We start from the raw sequence: 17,975 nt of genomic DNA, 5'->3' as shown, positions 1-17,975 counted from the left end.
GATTAACATTAAGTGACCTCTTCTATCTTATGTTGCTGTTGTGTCTTTCGGCTTATCCCGGAACTCCGGTCTGCTAATATTTGGTAGTGGATTTTTATGTGCCGAGTTACCAGCCCTGATGCTCAACCTTCAAATAAGGCATGCCCATTCACGCATGCCTCCACACAGAAGATGCTCTAGCTGAGAGTCGAACACGACAACGTCTTGCTGTGAGGTGACAATGCTACCGCAGCACCTTATGCATGAGTCCTTAATTGATCAGTTCTAATTTCTGCCTGACTAAAAGAGACAGAGCTGTGGTGTCTTTTGAAGTTTTAATATGTAGTTAAAAGCAGAACACAAGCAAAACACAAGGTAAAGAAAACAAATCACAGCACTCAAAATCTAAAAAGGCAATAAACTAATACAAAATAAGAATGTGGGGGAGAGGTGAAGGAGAGAGTACAGGAATAATAGGGAGGGTGGAGAAGAGTGTCAAGAATGACTTGTGACAGACGAGTACCATTAAGAGTGAGAGGGAAGGTCTACAAGAGGGTAGCGAGACCAGCTATGTTATATGGGTTGGAGACAGTGGCATTGAGAAAAAGTCAGTAGTCAGAACTGTACGTGGCAGAGTTAAAGATGTTAAGATTTGCACTGGGTGTGATGAGAGTGGACAGGATTAGGAATATGTATGTTTAGTTGGACGGTTTGGAGACAAAGCTAGAGAGTAGCGGGATTATGTTGGTTTGGACATGTGGTGAGGAGGTAAGCTGAGTATATTGGGAAAAGAATGGTAAGGATGAAGCTGCCAGGTAAGAGGAAAATAGGAAGGCCTAAGATAAGGTGTATGGATGTGGTGATAGAGGACATGCAGGTGGTTGGTGTGACAGAGCAAAATGCAGAGGGCAGGAAGAAATGGTGACAGATGATTCGCTGTGGCAACCCCTAAAGGGAACAGCCAGAAGAAAGAGAAGGAGATGTTGTAATGTCAGTCTTCACAGGTTGCCAATGATTTGCCAGACATAACACAATTCTATGAGCAAATGACTACAAATATGAGGTACACATATGGTCAGTGTGCATAACACTGGACAGTTGAATGGTATGAGCTAAGTATATCTCATGCAGTTCAACACACAGAGCTGCAATGGTATTTCACTATGTAAATACCCTGTATAGGTCTCTCACATTTCTGAGACAAACATGTATAGCATAGTTGTATTCACAATTAACATATGGATATCTATGACATCCCAGTAGCTGGCCTAGCAGCGTCACAGTCAATATTGTTCAACACACATTCCAGTAGTAGTCATATGTGAGCCATCCTTTCCTGGGGTGACTCAGGGGCCTAAGCTGTGATCTATGTCACTTCAGACAGACCCAGATGCTATGGTCATAGGTTCTGATCAGCAATATATCTGTACAGCAAGTCTTGTTGAGACATATTTGTTGAACTTCCTGTTTCCCATTATTACATACCCCCTACTGCATTCCATTGCATGATTACTTGTTGAACATGCCTTTTTTTTCCAAGTATGGTTGGTCGGATTCCAATATGTGTTGTTTGGTTTGTTTGTATGTCTGTCTGTCTCTCTTTCTCTCTCTCACTCTCTCTCCCTCTCTCTTTCTCTCTCTCTCTCTCTCTCTCTCTCTCTCTCGCAGATGTAGGCTGTACATCTGTTTTACATAGGCAGCAGCCTGCCTTTTTTAGGTAATGCCCATGAGCAGCTGATGGCCTGTGCATCAATTGGTGTCTCACACTTGCTAATTGCATGCAGAACAGCTGTGGTGTTATTCCTATAGCCAATGGCATGGCAACACACTCTTATAATTGAATACTTCATGTGGGCATTGCCCCTTTTCCTTGCCTGTGAGGAGAACTTCATGGAGGTGTGTGAACAACTGCATCACAGGGGGTAGTTGGAAATACCTCTTACAATGAAAACTGTGGAGACAGCCCAACAAACTGGGGGAGAATGTTACAGACGTAGGGACAGAATGTAAGTATTGCTGTTAATACAATTGAATTAATGCTAGTTTAACACGGTTTGTGTGGACTTGGCTTTTCTGCATGATTTTAAGTCTGACAATGTTATGTGGTTGACATAACTCTCAACTGTAGGGCTATCTGCAGAATAGGCAGATTTTGGACTCTCATGTTTGGTGTGCTCCTAAGATATTTTTTGCCTTTGTCTAATCAGTAGCATACTGTGGGGATTGCAGTCAGTAAATGAAATAATCCATTTGATTTTCTGACTTCATATCCCTCAGAAAAGATATGTTACAACAAACCCTGCTACACCAGCAACTGTCTCAGTTCATAACAGTTCACATATGGTCCTGTTTTGGGGCCTCTGTCCCCAAGTATGTCAGGCTTTGCCCATATGTCATGCAGTAAGAGGTTGATAGGTAGGTTATATCATTTTTTAGTGCCTTCATTCCTGATACCATCCCAGTGATGTATCAGAATGCCAGACATGTTATGTGTAAGAGGCCTTATATATGAGGACAAAGCCTGGACATTCTGTGGGTCTCTGAACAGTTGAGAGGTCTGTGTATTTCTGGTGATTGCTGACAGACTGTCAGGCTTGTGTAGAAGTGTAGTGTGTCAATGTTATTTGTCCTGTGGAGGGAGGGGGTAGATGTGTGTGTTTCAGCTCTTTTTCTATCTGACTGTGCATGCTGCTCCAGTTTCTGGTGGTTTATCAGCTGTATATGTTTGTAGGGGCAGACTGAGACATGTCACATACCATGGTCAGGCATCATACTACACTGTGAACTGGGCCAGTGTATGTAGGGGTAGTGTATGAGTGGCAAACATGATGAGATGTTTTGCTTCATACAGTCCTTATACTCTACTGTTAATTTAGCTTACCAGTATGTTACTGTGACTGTGGTAAAAATGGTTTTGGGTATGCACTTTCACACTGGTGTCTGTTTTTCAGTGCTGCTACATCCCTGTAGGGCCTGATATATTTCCAAATACATGAGTAATTCCCCATAGTGGATTTGGATTAGTGTTGTGTCAGTCTGACTATAGTTTGTGCGGTGCTTGGTGACATGCTTAGCAGCTGAGTGCAGTTTCCCTAATGTGATGTTATGTCCAGATATTTGTAGGATGTACTGTTGCCTGGCCCCCATAAGTGTTATGCATTTCTGACACATTAGTGGGATGATGTGAGGATTTAAGTCACTAACTAGTGAGAAGTAATTGAATGTTGGCTTATGCTATTTCAGTCAATATATGTTAGGACAGACAGGAGGGTGTTACTGCAGCAACTGTGTCAGCTTATCATCTACAGCATTTCAGATACATCCCGATTTTCATGGCTTTCTCCCCACACTTTGTCAGGCTTGGTCCAGATTAATTGCAATAAGGGGTTCTGAGCCTACTCTCGACTGACCGGATTGTTTCAGAATGTCCAGGTTTATTGCTCATATCTCTGGTCTGTTCCACAGATTCATAATTTTTATTAATCTGGCAAATCACTGTGATGATCTAAGGATTTCTGTCAGTTAATGATGATAATATACCTTTCAGTTTCAGAACTCACATCCTTCAAAACATGTATGCTGAAACAAACCCTGTCACTCTGGTAACATTCTACATTTATAAGAGCAACATTTAAAATATATCGCTAGTTTTGGCCCATTGCCCCCCCCCCCCCCATTTGGACAGCCGTTGGCCAGATTTCTTGCACTAAGAGGTTGAGAAGTATGACTCCACTACATATTATGAGCATATATGTGTGTGATATATATATATATATATATATATATATATATATATATATATATATATATATACTCTTTCTATATATTTATTTATACATGTATAGGCATATATTTTATATGTATATTTCTATTTATATTATGTATACATTTTTCTATATATATTTATTTATTCCAGTTTGATTACCGGGGAAGTCCACTGGGTCAACATGGCCCATTTTCAGTGGAGGCCTAGGGAGAAAAGCTCAGAGAATGCATTAAAACATATTACATAAAGGATTTTAACACAAGCAAGATTATTTAGAAAGCATTAAACAGTTTACAGAATACAATTACAAGGAATACAAGACAGTATGAGAGTACAGTTCATATAGAACTGATTAAAATGTTGCTTTTTACATTAAAGTTATCTTTTTACATTAGCATAGGTAAGCAATAATTATTTGAGATTCTTAAACTGAGTGATTAATGTTGTATAGCTTTTACCTGGATTAAGAAGTTACAGTGATTGAGAAATAGAGGAGGTGCTTTGAGTGCATGTATTAGAAAAGAAAGTAGTACTCAATATTTACAATATTTACATGTTTTGTTGAGCAAGTATAGCTCTAGGAGTAGAAGGATTAGGTAGTATTTACCAGTTTTGTTGAGCAAATATGCATCTCCAGACTTGGTTTCACTTTATAACTTCAAAAGACTGAAATGTCAAATTTCAGTATCTCAAGACTATAAAGCCAAACTTCCGAAATAGTGAAATTCCATAACCGTGAATCCAGAAATGTCGAATTTGTGGTTGTAGTGGTGCACTGCGTGAAGTGGGATATGCTGTGTGCCTAATCTATGGTGTGGTGTGTACATGGTTGGAGATTAAGGTAAATTAATATTTTTTTAAAGGTTTTGGGTAGGGATTTCAGTGTACGTGAGTGTGTTTGGATGTTTTAGGTGTGGGTTAGGGCAGGTAGGTAAGAGTATGAGTAGGTAAGTGTTGGAAGTGGTGGTGTTTGTACATATGTGATATATGTGTGTGTGAGGGGATTGTAGAGTGTTTAGTGGTGAGTTTACTCTCTTTTTCTGTTTGGTGCAACCTCAGAGTTAGTATATATGAGTAGCAGGGTTGTGGGGGGTGCAGCCCCCCACATGGGGGGGTCCAGGGGGGCTTGCCCTCCCTACTTATATGTAGTGTAGGTTTGACTGTTTGTATTGTTGTGTTTGTGTTTTGTTTGTTGTAATGTGGGGAGGACGGTGTATGTGTTGTGTGGTGTTTGCTGTGTTTACATTTGCGATTTTGAATTTCATGGTTTTTGGGGTGTTGGTGTTTTGATTTTTCAGCTTTATAGTCTTGAGATACTGAAATTCAATATTTCGGTTATTTGAAACCCCACACATATATACATGTGTATATGTATATACAAAACATGACTGATTCTACAGAATCTTTTCCCTACTGTTGAATGACTCTACTGCACATGTTTAAAAAAGCATCAGCAATCCCTACAGCTCAAATAGTGTAGTGGTACATTGCTCTGACTATGGTGTACAGGGACCTGCATTCGAGACTTAGCAGGACTGATTATTTTATTGCTAGGCAGAACAGTGGCTGATGGAAACAAAGTGATTAAAGCAGTTTTAAGCAGTTGTAAGCAGGTTTGGGTGGGTTTATGCAAAGCTAAGCAATTCCAACACACGGTTAATTCGCTTACTCCCACTTACACCCTTAAAAGAAAAGAAACAGGGGTGACAGGAAAGTGGTGAAAAAGGGGCACACAGAGGGAAAAACAATATGAAAGATAGCTAGGGATGTGCAGGACGGGTGTAGGGAAGGTCCATAGCTGTCCATTTCTTATACAGCAACAGCTGTGCATTTGTGCAGAATTTGGAGGTGAATTTGGACACTCAAACCCCAGAGAGAGGGGTGAGGACAACAGAAATGTGTTGTCAAGCCAATTAGACTGGATTACATGTGTCCAGTAGACGTGTTTGAAATTGACAGCTATGTATGGAGCAATATTTTTCTTTGGGACAGATGCCTTTTTCTTTTTTCTTAAGGTGAGAGTGGGATGTTGGGGAAGGATTGTAGGTACATCTGGGGAGGTAGGTTGGGTAGGGAGACAGACAAGACAGACAAGACAGTAGACAGGGGCAGTACACATGAGGGGTGTAAACACATTTGACAGGGAGGGTGGTTGTGAATCCAAAGCCTATGAGCCTCCATATGGTTACAGTAGGACTGAGATCCCCACCCTGGGGAGTCACCACTGCACTTTCATGGTCCCAAAGGTGGCTGTGCTGGGGAATGGACAGGAGGGGTGGCCTGCCTCTCAAGGTGTGCCAGGCAACTCTCAATCTAGTGCAGCTGCTCTCCAAACTCGGATCAAAGGGTGCTGTGCACCAAACCCCAGACCTGACAGTGGGTGACAGTCTCATGTCCCTGCCTGCTCCCAGGGGGAGATGAGCCCCCTGTCCCCTGCGGCAGTTCTACCTTTAGGTGGTGCAGGTCCAGTAGATGAGGGAGATCTAGGTTGGGTCCCAGACGTGCTGAGGCCCGGAGCCACAGACAGATGAGGTGGGACAGGCAGAGCTTCTGGAGTCTGCCTTCCAAAATGTGCTATGGTGTTGAGGTTTTACAAAATATGTTGGTTAGTCATGAACAACACATTTCAAGATTATAGCAGCATGCATGGGTGTTCCAATTAATCCCATAAACAGATTGAAACAGTTGCATAGCAGACAAAACACATGCATAAATGTAACAATAGTATGCATCTTAACAGCATGCCAGTAGCATTGATGGCAGCAGGCCACCAACAATGATATTTGAACAAGATATGTTAACATGCAAGAAATCTAACATATTAACAATAATCTAACACAATTCCCAACATTAGTGTTGGAGCACAACATATCCATAGTATATGAGTAATAATTATTGATGCACCTGAGGGGGGAGACAGAAAATCCATTAACAACTGTTTATGCTTCTATTTTCCACAACAGTACTGCTCAATACTCTGTATGTCTGCCCTCACTTTACATTTACCTACGGCCATAGCTTCTGTAGTACAAACATACCTATTAAACTGTCAGCCTGGAATTTTATGAGGCAAACTGTGACAACTCTAAGTACATGACTAGTAGGGACTCGTACATGTCAAGCTTACATATCTGGCACAGGAGGGGGTACCCTGAACTGCTGTTATGTGAGTGTGCTACTGGCATCCATCAACTGATTTCCTACCTGTCTCCAAGATTATTTGCAGCAGTGACCACTAGCTGTGACAGCATGACACTTGAGAGACATGTATCTGAAACTTAACTCTCAACCTCTTAGAGCATGACATCTGGACAAAGCCATACATGAGAGTGGGACAAAGACCCATAAATATGGACAATTTTTAGATATTGCTCTTACAAACTTAGAAAGTTAATAAAATAACAGGTTTTGCATTTGCATAGCTTTTCTGATGGATATGACATCTGACACTTGTATGACTATCATTATTTTTTAACTACAGTCTATAATGGTTTGCCACTGATTTGCCATGACACCACTACTTTATGTAAAATGGACCACAATTCTGAGACAAATATCTGGACATTCAGTGACTTTCTGTACAGTTGAGATGTATGATTCGGGAAGAGTGCATATTGTATGTACCTACCCTGCTGTCATAGGTTCATAGGTTGGCACTAGGCTATCATCCCTAGGTCCTATACAAGCCTAGCCATAACAATTTCCTTCTCCCATCCACCTGTCAAGGTTCTTTTTAAAGAGGGCTAAAGAGGCGCTCTGCTTGACATGTATGGGCAGTCTATTCCAGAGTCTGTGGAGTCTCTGGGTCAGGAACCTATCCCTCCAGCGTGTTTTGTTTATTGTGATGACAAGGTTTAGATCCCTGGAGTGTGTGGCTCTGAGGGACTGGGATTTCTTTAAGTGCAGCATGTCCAACAGCTCTGGGTTTGACATGGCCTTGTATGTTAAGCAGAGATCTCCTCTGAGTAGACAATATGCAACAGAGTATAGCTGGAGTTTTTTAAGGCAGTCAGTGTAGGGCATCTGCTTTAGGCCTGTGATTCTTTTAGTGAGGTATTTCTGCTGCCTTTCCAGTTGTTTCAGATATCTTGAGAGGTACATACCAAATGGGGCACTGTATTCTATAATGGGTCTAATGAGGGATGAGTACAGTGGGACAATGTCCTCCTTTTTTCTGGATGAAAAACCCTTAGTGATGAGGTGTACCACATAGAAGGATTTCCTGACTGTTGTGGCGGTGTGGTTATCGAAGGTGAGACCACTGTCCACCTGTGTCCCTAAGTCTCTTATCACACTTTTGGTGTTTAGTATACTGCCACCTATGTGGTAATTCACGGGTGCATGTTTTTTCCCAAAGGGGATAACTATACATTTCTTGGCATTAAGCTTGAGCCCATGGCTCTGGCACCATGCATCTGTTTCTGTAAGGCCCTTTTGTAGAGTATCCACATCATTTGGGGATTCAATAATAGCTCCCAGTTTGCAGTCATCTGTGAACTTTGCTAGCCAGAGTCTCTTAGTGTTGGCCTGTACTTCAGAGAAGTAAATGCCAAACAATAGCAGTCCCAGGACTGAACCCTGAGGTACTCCACTTGTCACTTGTCTGGAGCTGGATTTGGAGTCGGCTACTTTTACAGTGTGGGTTCTGTCAGTAAGACAGCTGGCAACACATCAAGATGTCATTTGCAGGCATGTGGTGGGACAATTAAACAATTGCACCCAGTTTATTAGTATACCCTTCATACAGCTACTGGCAACATTTACTTACCTGTAAAACCTGTGGGAAAATATCTGTTAACATTACCTGACTGTTTTTACATTCATTCCTGATTCCTTGTGTGTAGATATGCACAGATCTTAGTACCACTCCCAGGATTCAAACAAGTCTGGGTGTGCAAAAGTAACAAATAATCTATTTCTCATCACACTGAGCTACTGGGGAACGTCTTGACTTTGTTTCAATGGTTTCTACCTAATAGTCTCTTGGTTAGACAGTCTGAACTTGTAATTCTGTAATGCATGCTTTGGATTACTATTACCTGGAAAGCAAAGGTTAACACAAGGTAATGCTGCATGGTACACACATTAATACTTTCCATATTACTGTTCAGGGTTCAAAGCTTAGTGCAGTATATATTTCACATTTCATTTATATCTTGTTTTACAGCTACACAATCTGCGGTTTCTCCTAACAGCTTGTTCACAGATGCACCTTAGTTAATGTATGCTGTCACAGCCATATTTGCTGTGAAGAACTTGTATACATTCTATATTTGTCTACAACAACATACCAGAATAAACACAACAGTTTATTTAAAGGTCTTTATTGTACTTCAATATTAGTCAGTCAAACTTTTTTATTTATTCATTTCGCACAGTAACAGTGTACCCACTAGCAGTAAGAAATGTACTCCTTCTTAGCTATTTTAACATTTACAGCCCTCTCTGCTGCAGCTGTACTGGAGAAAAACACACATTATGAATATCTGTCTATCACATTCTCAGGCTAATATATGTTACAAACTACTTGATAGTGATACTTACACACTAGTGGAGCATTCTGGGCCCATTCATCTTGGATCCACTTGTCCAAGATCACCCCCTTCCAACGCTTTAGGTAGGTATAGTGGCGCCATACCTACTCACCAGTCCGGGGGATGCCAGTAACACTGGAGAGGTTACGTGCGAGATGGTCCAGGCTTCCGCTTTGTATTGGGAGCTTTGGTACTGACCCTGCAGCAGTCCCTCCTCATGTTTTTTAACTAGGAGTCCAACCATGACCCTGGACTCCCAAGTGCTCCAACGTTGTGCCCGAAAGCGCACTCCCTCTCCTATGCCAGCCATTGTATCTGCAAAGATGGACTATAACAGATTATGGCTGTATTCCCACCTGCACCATTTAAATAGTACAATATTCCCACCCTTTGCTATCATTGGACATTTTTAAAAAGGTTAAGCTCCGCTAAGCAGTGCGCAAATCCTCTAAGCTAGTTTAACACTGCTTAAAGGGGAAGTTGTTGAGCAGTGTTTAACAGTGCGCAAATCCACTTAACTGAGCTACCTGCTGCTTAGCATTCACGTCTTAGCAATGGTTACCCTTGCTAAGTACAGGTCTATATTAGATCATCGAAACAGCTCATTATCGAATGCCATTAAGTCGAACTGCAAAACCCGTACCCTAACAATATCAAAACCTCAAAACAGCAAATTTGCTTTGCAGAGAAACACACACACACCACAAGCACACAAAAAAGCAGCAATCCACACACATACACTTAAAAGCTACATCTAACCCTACACTACACTGCACATACACTACTATCTATCCACTTACCTTAACCTAGACCCTAACCCTAAGGTCCGTCACTATCACACACTCACCTCACTCGTGCCCTAACCCTAACTCACTTAACCCACCCCTAACCCCAAATTCTCACTATCACATACTCACCTCACCCACACCCTAACCCTAACTCACTTAACCCACCCCTAACCCTAACGTTCATCACAATCGCACACTTACCTGACCAGCAGCAAAACCCTAACTCATCCAACCTGTGCCCTAACCCGAACGTCCGCACAATCACACACTTACCTTAACCCAACCCATAGCTTTCCACCACATCACTGAAAACAGTGAAGCCACAACAATGGCCAACTGGATTCTTTGCCTAGGAAAGAATTCGGTTTTGTGCAGCTTCACTGTTTTCAGCATTCGAGATATTGAGTTTGATATTAGATTATTCGAAATTCAGCCATTTCGATGATCTAATATAGACCCGCTAAGCACAGCTGGACATTGTTAACCGTTGCTCACTTTTAATTTTTTAACTATATTAGAGGATTGACTTAATTTATGTGTCTATGATATACTTTACATGACATCCCCCTATGTGCTTTCCTGACATTGGCAAGGGGTGTGACTATACTGTATGGGGCATTTGTGTGTACATGGGTGGTTTCATATGTTATATGCACTCACACTTACATTGTACACCAGCTACACTACACTGGTTGACAAAAGCAGTTGATACATAATTTAGGTTCACAAAATAATTTTAACACTACTTTCCCTTATAAAAATAAGTTGCTTGTCTTAGTACTCGATCTATGAATGCCTGCATGTAAAGCCAGGACTCTAATCACTACACTTTCACAGCTTGGAAATTTTACCTCTGTATTTGTATTTATCTCCTATGGGACATTTAAGCTATGGTAAGTGGAGAGCCATAATGCGCACACCCGCTTAGCTATGCTTAAACATTCCTTAGCCTAGAAAAAAAATAATATTATTATTATACTATTATGTTATATAAGTGAGTACTGTGGTGTTCTGACAAGTCAATGAGGACTGCAATTAGGAAATAATTGCATACATTTGGCTTTCAGGTTTCGATCCTTCAGAGATTCCTGTTAATACATATCCTGTTTTCTATCAACTTTCTAAGTGTGTGAGGGCAATTTTTCAGAAGTGTCCCTATTTTTATTGTTTTCCCCCCATTATGTGTGTGCTTGTCCACATGAACTGCTGTCAGGGAATATTGGCATACATTTGCTTTCAAACTTCTATACTTTGATAATTCATGCTAATGCATGACCTGTTTTCTATCAAATTTCTAAGTTTGTGAAGGCAATATATATGATGTGTCCATTTTCAGGGATTTATCCCCCATTATTTGTGAATTTGTACACATTTCCTGCTTTAGCAGGTTGCAGAGGTGTCGTATGGCACTTTTACAATACAGAGGGTGTGTCACAGAACCTGTTACACACCCCCTGCATTGGTTTCCTGATGCCATGTATATTTCAGTATCCGCAGACACTGAAATGGTCATTTATTTAATTTCAGTGTCTGTGGACACTGAAATACTGGCATAATATTAGAGTAATTCTCTATTATCATGGCAGATCTTAATAGAAAGTGCCGTATGGCACTTTCTGAGTGCAGGGGGCATGTTCAGTGTCTGTGCACTACTTGAACACACCCCCTGCACTCGTTCATGGCTCGTGTCCATGTAGGTTGAACAGCATCACACCTTCATGAATATGCAGGGCGTGCTGCTCTGCTATACGGACACAAACCACTCTGTGCAGGAATAGTACTATTCCTGCACAGAGTTTATTGAATCCCAAGAAATGACTAATAAAATGTACAAAAAATTGAATATTTCTCTCCCATTAAAAAAAGCCCCATATGAGTAACCCCCAGCTATAAAACTGAGATAGTACCACTACCAATATGACACTTTGCTAGAGAAAGGGTTTAAAATAATGTAACACGTAGGATTTGTGGTTAAGATTAACAAAAGAGTAGGGAGGGCCAGGGTTTTGAGTTATATATTTCTGCCTTCTACAGACATAATCCTTTTAGTATTCTCTTCAACCATTTTTGTCTTCTCAGCTGATATGAAGATAACTGTGTTGCAATTCTCACATTTCATTTGTCATGCCAAGGCTAAAATTCTGTCTGTATTCCCAATGGAATCTTTTTCCTTAGGTGAAAAGACAGCAGACAGTTGAAGCATATACTTAAGATCTCTTTCTGCAATTCCGTTTTGGATGAATAACACCACTGTGCCAAATTGCAAGTACCCCAGTCTAGAATTCTCCGTCATACAGATATTTCTAGTGGTCCCCATCCTGAAAGATGCTCTACCTTTGCATTCTTTATTAGCATTCTTAACTACACCAGCTAGGAAACACTCCTCCTCATTGTATCTAGAACACAACAATCAATTAAATATCAGGACAAACAAATTTATGATATAAATGTAAAGGGCCAAAAGTTTAAAATTGCAATGATGTGGACTAAAGTGTTCAGATACCTGGATAGTCAGATTTACTAGTAGGCTTGCACACCAAACACAGCATAATAAAAATAAACACAAAGCATAAGCATGTATAAGCAATCCAGGGAATACATGCATTTGAGTGAACAACCTTTCTTTGATTAGACTGGAAATGTCGAATCTCCCACAGCCGAATGGTCGGAATGTCGAACAAAACACCAAATTCAACAATTCTGACTGCTCTTCCACCTAAACAAGTGCTACCATGGGTCAAAAAGGGGGGATATTTTGCATTTCGGCTACATTGTATTCGCAATTCTGCGCATTCGCAGAACTGCTGTCGAACATTTTCCGATCGGCCATCTGCCATTCACTCAAATCCATGTATACCGCAATCCAGATTATTGCTAAAATCTGGAGTCATAATTAAAGTAAAAATAAAACAGGAACTGATAATTAATTTAAAATCTGTCTGTTCAGGAACAAAGTTAGGATTATTTGAACAAGCCAGATGAAAAGGATATGATTTGAAAGACCTTAGAGCTTCAAACATTCATAATTCTGTTGCCACTGTTGAAACAATTTCTAAAGGTGATGTGCCTGGTATTCAACAGAACTTGAACCAAAAATTTTCACATGCCAGTCTGGAAAAACTGCCAGTGCCAGTGTGGCAAATGGGGAACCCACTTTGCTGTATATGGAACCAGCATTCTTAAATTATAATTGACTCAGATCATGTCATGCAAGACAGAGTAACACTAAAATCTCATAGGCTAAAATTGAATATATAGGCAGGAATTACAAACAAACTGGCATACTGATCAAAAGCTAAGCAATGGAGTTTTGTACACGCTGCAGCCTTGCAAACAAGAGTATAGTTGTTCCTTATGATATATAGAGTTAAAAGTATGCATAAATATTTTAGTGATGTATACAGAGCATGGTACCAAAATAGCTTGAAATGAACTGAACCAAAAAATACCAGTTATGTTGACAATGCTTGTAGAGCTCTGAGTCACTTCTTGTTGATTGGAACAAGGAATGGGAAAAGGAGCCATAATAGGGGAAACAAAGTTGTCATCCAGCCTCACTTGCTTCTTGGTTGTACTTTTTTTTTTCTTTAAAAAAACATAAGAAAGATTGACAGGCTCCAGGTAAAGACAATTAGTAAAATTCTATTTTGATTACTGTGTACTTCATTTCAACAGGAATGTAAAGAGGACTGATTCTTTTCAAAATAGGATACAACTCATCCAACCCCCCCCCCCCCCCCAGTAACTGCAACTTATGGTGCATTATCTTGTACAGCTTTTATGAAAGGAGCAGTGAACATTTGTACAGCAAACAAATTAATAATGTCCAGGAAGGAAAATTATGTCTAAAACATCACTAGGGAATGGTCTGAAATGCAAGGATAATTCAGAAAATATGCAAAAGAATTTTTCTTCTCTCTCTCTCTCCATGGGACCTTATTGATGGCTCCTTAACAATTCCCCACACTGGCACATCCCTCGACTCACAAAAAATCTTTCCAAAGTTGCTACACATATTGATGCACACAAGCACATGGTGCATTTCAGGTAGAGAAGCTGCAATATCCTGGCTGCTTCATAATGCAATGCTAGTAATGCTGCATGCAGTCATGTGCCACTAGCACCAGCAAATCATGCCCCATAATCACCTTGCATCCTGCCCTAGTCACTGCTCTACCAGAAAATTTTATTTGCTCAATTGTTCCCATGTGCTGATAGTGGTAGGGAGCAGGCCAGACTACAGGTCCTGTGGAGTTGCCTGCTTCCCACCAGTAGATCAGAGCTCCACTGGGTGCTGTCACCCTGAGAGGTGCACTTTCTTCACCCTGAGTTCCTGTGGTTTATACACAATGATAGGGCTTACTTTAGAGGTCCATGCTCTGCTTTTGGAACAACTAGTGATCTCATCAGGTGTTACCCAAGTGGTAGATCAGCTACTTCTCTCCTGTCCATATGGTAAAGTTACCAAAATCCATTTACTCTCATCATCCTGAAACATTGCAATCATATTCTCAAGCCATTGATCAAATTCTGATCACCTGGGCCATGGATAGGGCTTTTTCCTCCCTCTACTACACCAGAAATGCTTATATATATATATATATATATATATATATATATATATATGGATCTAGGACTGTTGAATGAAAGTTCAACAGTCTGAATCCACTATCAGCGAACACACTTTAACAAAAGAGCTTTCACCGAAAAAGTGCTTTTGCTAAAGTGTATAAAAAAAAAAAAAAAACATTAAATCTACCTTTATGCAGGGGGGCAAGCCCCCCTGCACCCCACACACCCCCACTTTAATATTCTCACTCTGAGATCACACTACAGTGGGGAAAAGAGAATTTTCCCTTATCCGCACTGTAGAACAACCGGCACAACAGGCATACTTATGCGAAAATGCTGCTTTGGTGAAAAGCAATTTTGTGTAAATATGCCCGCCCATTCCTGATTCGGTAAAAGTGCGTTTGTGCAAGAGTCCTAGACCCATATGTATATGTATATATATATATATATATATATATATATATATATATATATATATATATATATATATAAATATATATGGATCCATATCAGATCCATGACAAAACACTTACCCGATGACCAAATCACAGAGACCACATCGCCGACACAACACATCTCCGACAATGGTAAGTATAACTACTGCGGAACAGAATGCATTTCCACTGCAGCAATAAAATAAAGAAACAAAAAGAAATGTGTATAGCAGGTGGACAAGTCCCCCTGCACCCCCATGTGGGGGGCTGTGCCCCCACACACACCCCTACTTAAATATATCAACTCTGAGATTGCACCACATTGCAGAAATGGGAATACATCCTGTTCTGCACTACTTATACTTATCATTGTCAGAGATCTGCTCTTTTGGCGATGTGGTCTCAGTGATCTGGTCACCGGGTAAGTGTTCTTTCGTGGAACTGATAGGTTCTCAATATATAAATATATATATATATATATATATATATATATATATATATATATATATATATATATGGTTCCCTATGAAACCATTGAATTTACACTACATCGAGAATGACTACATCGAGACTAGACCATCGAAAGTACATAACAGCGAAAACAGAAATCGTCGACATGTAAAACATCGACTTCATGGAAAGTGCAGAACATACAGGAGAGAAGTTATAAATACAGTTATACTACACTACATAGCATACACACTAGCCCTGACCCAAACCCTAACCCTAAGGTCCGACACTATCGCACACTTCACCTACCTGCACCCTAACCCTAACTCACTTACCCACCCCTAGCCCAAGCTCCAACACTATCGCACACTTCACCTACCTGCACCCTAACCCTAACTGACTTACCCACCCCTAGCCCAAGATCCGACACTATCGCACACTTCACCTACCTGCACCCTAACCCTAACTCACTTACCCACCCCTAGCCCAAGATCCGACACTATCGCACACTTCACCTACCTGCACCCTAACCCTAACTCACTTACCCACCCCTAGCCCAAGCTCCGACACTAACGCACACTTCACCTACCTGCACCCTAACCCTAACTCACTTACCCACCCCTAGCCCAAGCTCCGACACTAACGCACACTTCACCTACCTTCATTTTCGACGCTTTGGAAGTCGACGATTTCCGTTTTTGATGGTTTGCAATTTCAATTTCGAAGTCCCGATCTTCTCATTTTCGATGTAGTGTAAATTCGATGGTTTCATAGGGAACCATAGATATATATATATATATATATATATATATATATATATATATATATATATATATATATATAGTTACACTTTATAGTCTCGAAATACTGAAATATCGAATTTCAGCATTTTGAGACTATAAAGTCAAAAGTACAGTTACGCGAAACTGCATAATAGCGAATGCAGAAATGTCGCATTCACCATTATGTGTCCGTGTACATGACATGCTGTGTGGTTTGTGGATTTAGCTGGCAGTTTGAGGTAAGTGGTGTTTTTGTAAGAGTATTGGGTAGGGATTTTAGTGTGTGTGAGTGCGTGTAGTGGTGAGTTTTATGTTTTTGTGCGTTTAATGCAACCTCAGAGTTAGTATATATAAGTAGGGGGTGTGGGGGTGCAGCCCCCCACACTGGGGGTGCAGGGGGCTTGACCTCCTGCTTTTAACAAGATTGTTTGTATGTGTGTTAGTTTTGTTGTATTTGTGTGTGTTGGTTTGATTTTTTGTAGTGTCGGCAGTTAGGTGTATTTGTGTTTGTGTGGTGTAGTGTTTCGTTTGTGTGACATTCGTGGCTTGAAAGTTTGTGGTTTTAAAATTTCGGGTTTTTGATTTTTCGGCTTTATAGTCTCGAGATACTGAAATTCGATATTTCAGTATTTTGAGATTATAAAGTGAATCTATATCTATCTATATATGTATAAATATATATATATATATATATATATATATATATATATATATATATATATATATATATATATATATGCAGATATATAGTTTTTTTCTCAGATAAAGCTGTAAATACATGACACCAGTTCAAGCATGGGTTAAATGTTGCCATGTAGCATGTCTACTTTCAAAGAGTTGAAAGAATCCAAACACAAGATACAGCACAATGATTAGCCAAAGAGAAAGAGAAAGGGCAGACTAAGTGGGTCCAAGCAACTGTTAGATGCAGTCAGATTCTTAGTTCTGTCTAGATCAGTGAGATCACTTTTTTCATATCAATAGAATAGAATAGAATAGAATAGAATAGGAATGAAGCAGAAAGAGGTAATACTGTTTTGTGAGGATGTCAAATTAATGACAAATGCACCTGATAAGATTTTTTTACTCAGTCAGAGAAAATATGTAGAGCATTAAGGAAAAGCTTATGTTTTTCTTACCAGCAACAACCATTTTTTGACTCTTTACTTGGCTGTGATGAAGGTGAAGTTAGCAGCTAAATCAAGTTAGAAAGCTGCATGCTCATCACATCACTCCTGCAGACTGTACTGTTTCTGTACCATTTGGGTTCAGTGATTCTAGGCAGCCTACAGCAACTAAAGAAGATTCATGCAGAAAGATCTTCCAGGTAACCATTAGCACCCTTCTTTGTGCAACAAGCAAGTGCAGAAAATAGTATTATGTCAAATCCTGCATTTATTGCAGCCATATGGCTGTGAAGAACAGAGACTGTACATTATCAGATTAGTACATTTTTGTTCCACAGTACCAATCAGGTTGGAAGTATTTTCTATTTTCTCTAAATATTTGTTTATTAGAAATCTGACTGAGCTACAAATCCTTTTTGTAGGTAATTGGTAAGTTAATCTCTAAAAATATTTACCAGTGTCATAAAGGTGTATGCTGAATAATAAACCATGCAAAATGATTAGTAAATGTAAATAAGCATAAGTAGCCCAGGACTTTGTAGC

This window comes from Protopterus annectens, chromosome 7.part0 (assembly GCF_019279795.1).
Source record: "Protopterus annectens isolate FY-2018-M chromosome 7.part0, PAN1.0, whole genome shotgun sequence".
Lineage (NCBI taxonomy): Eukaryota > Metazoa > Chordata > Ceratodontiformes > Protopteridae > Protopterus > Protopterus annectens.
The sequence above is the reverse complement of the archived record's forward strand: the minus strand, read 5'-3'. Positions refer to the sequence as shown.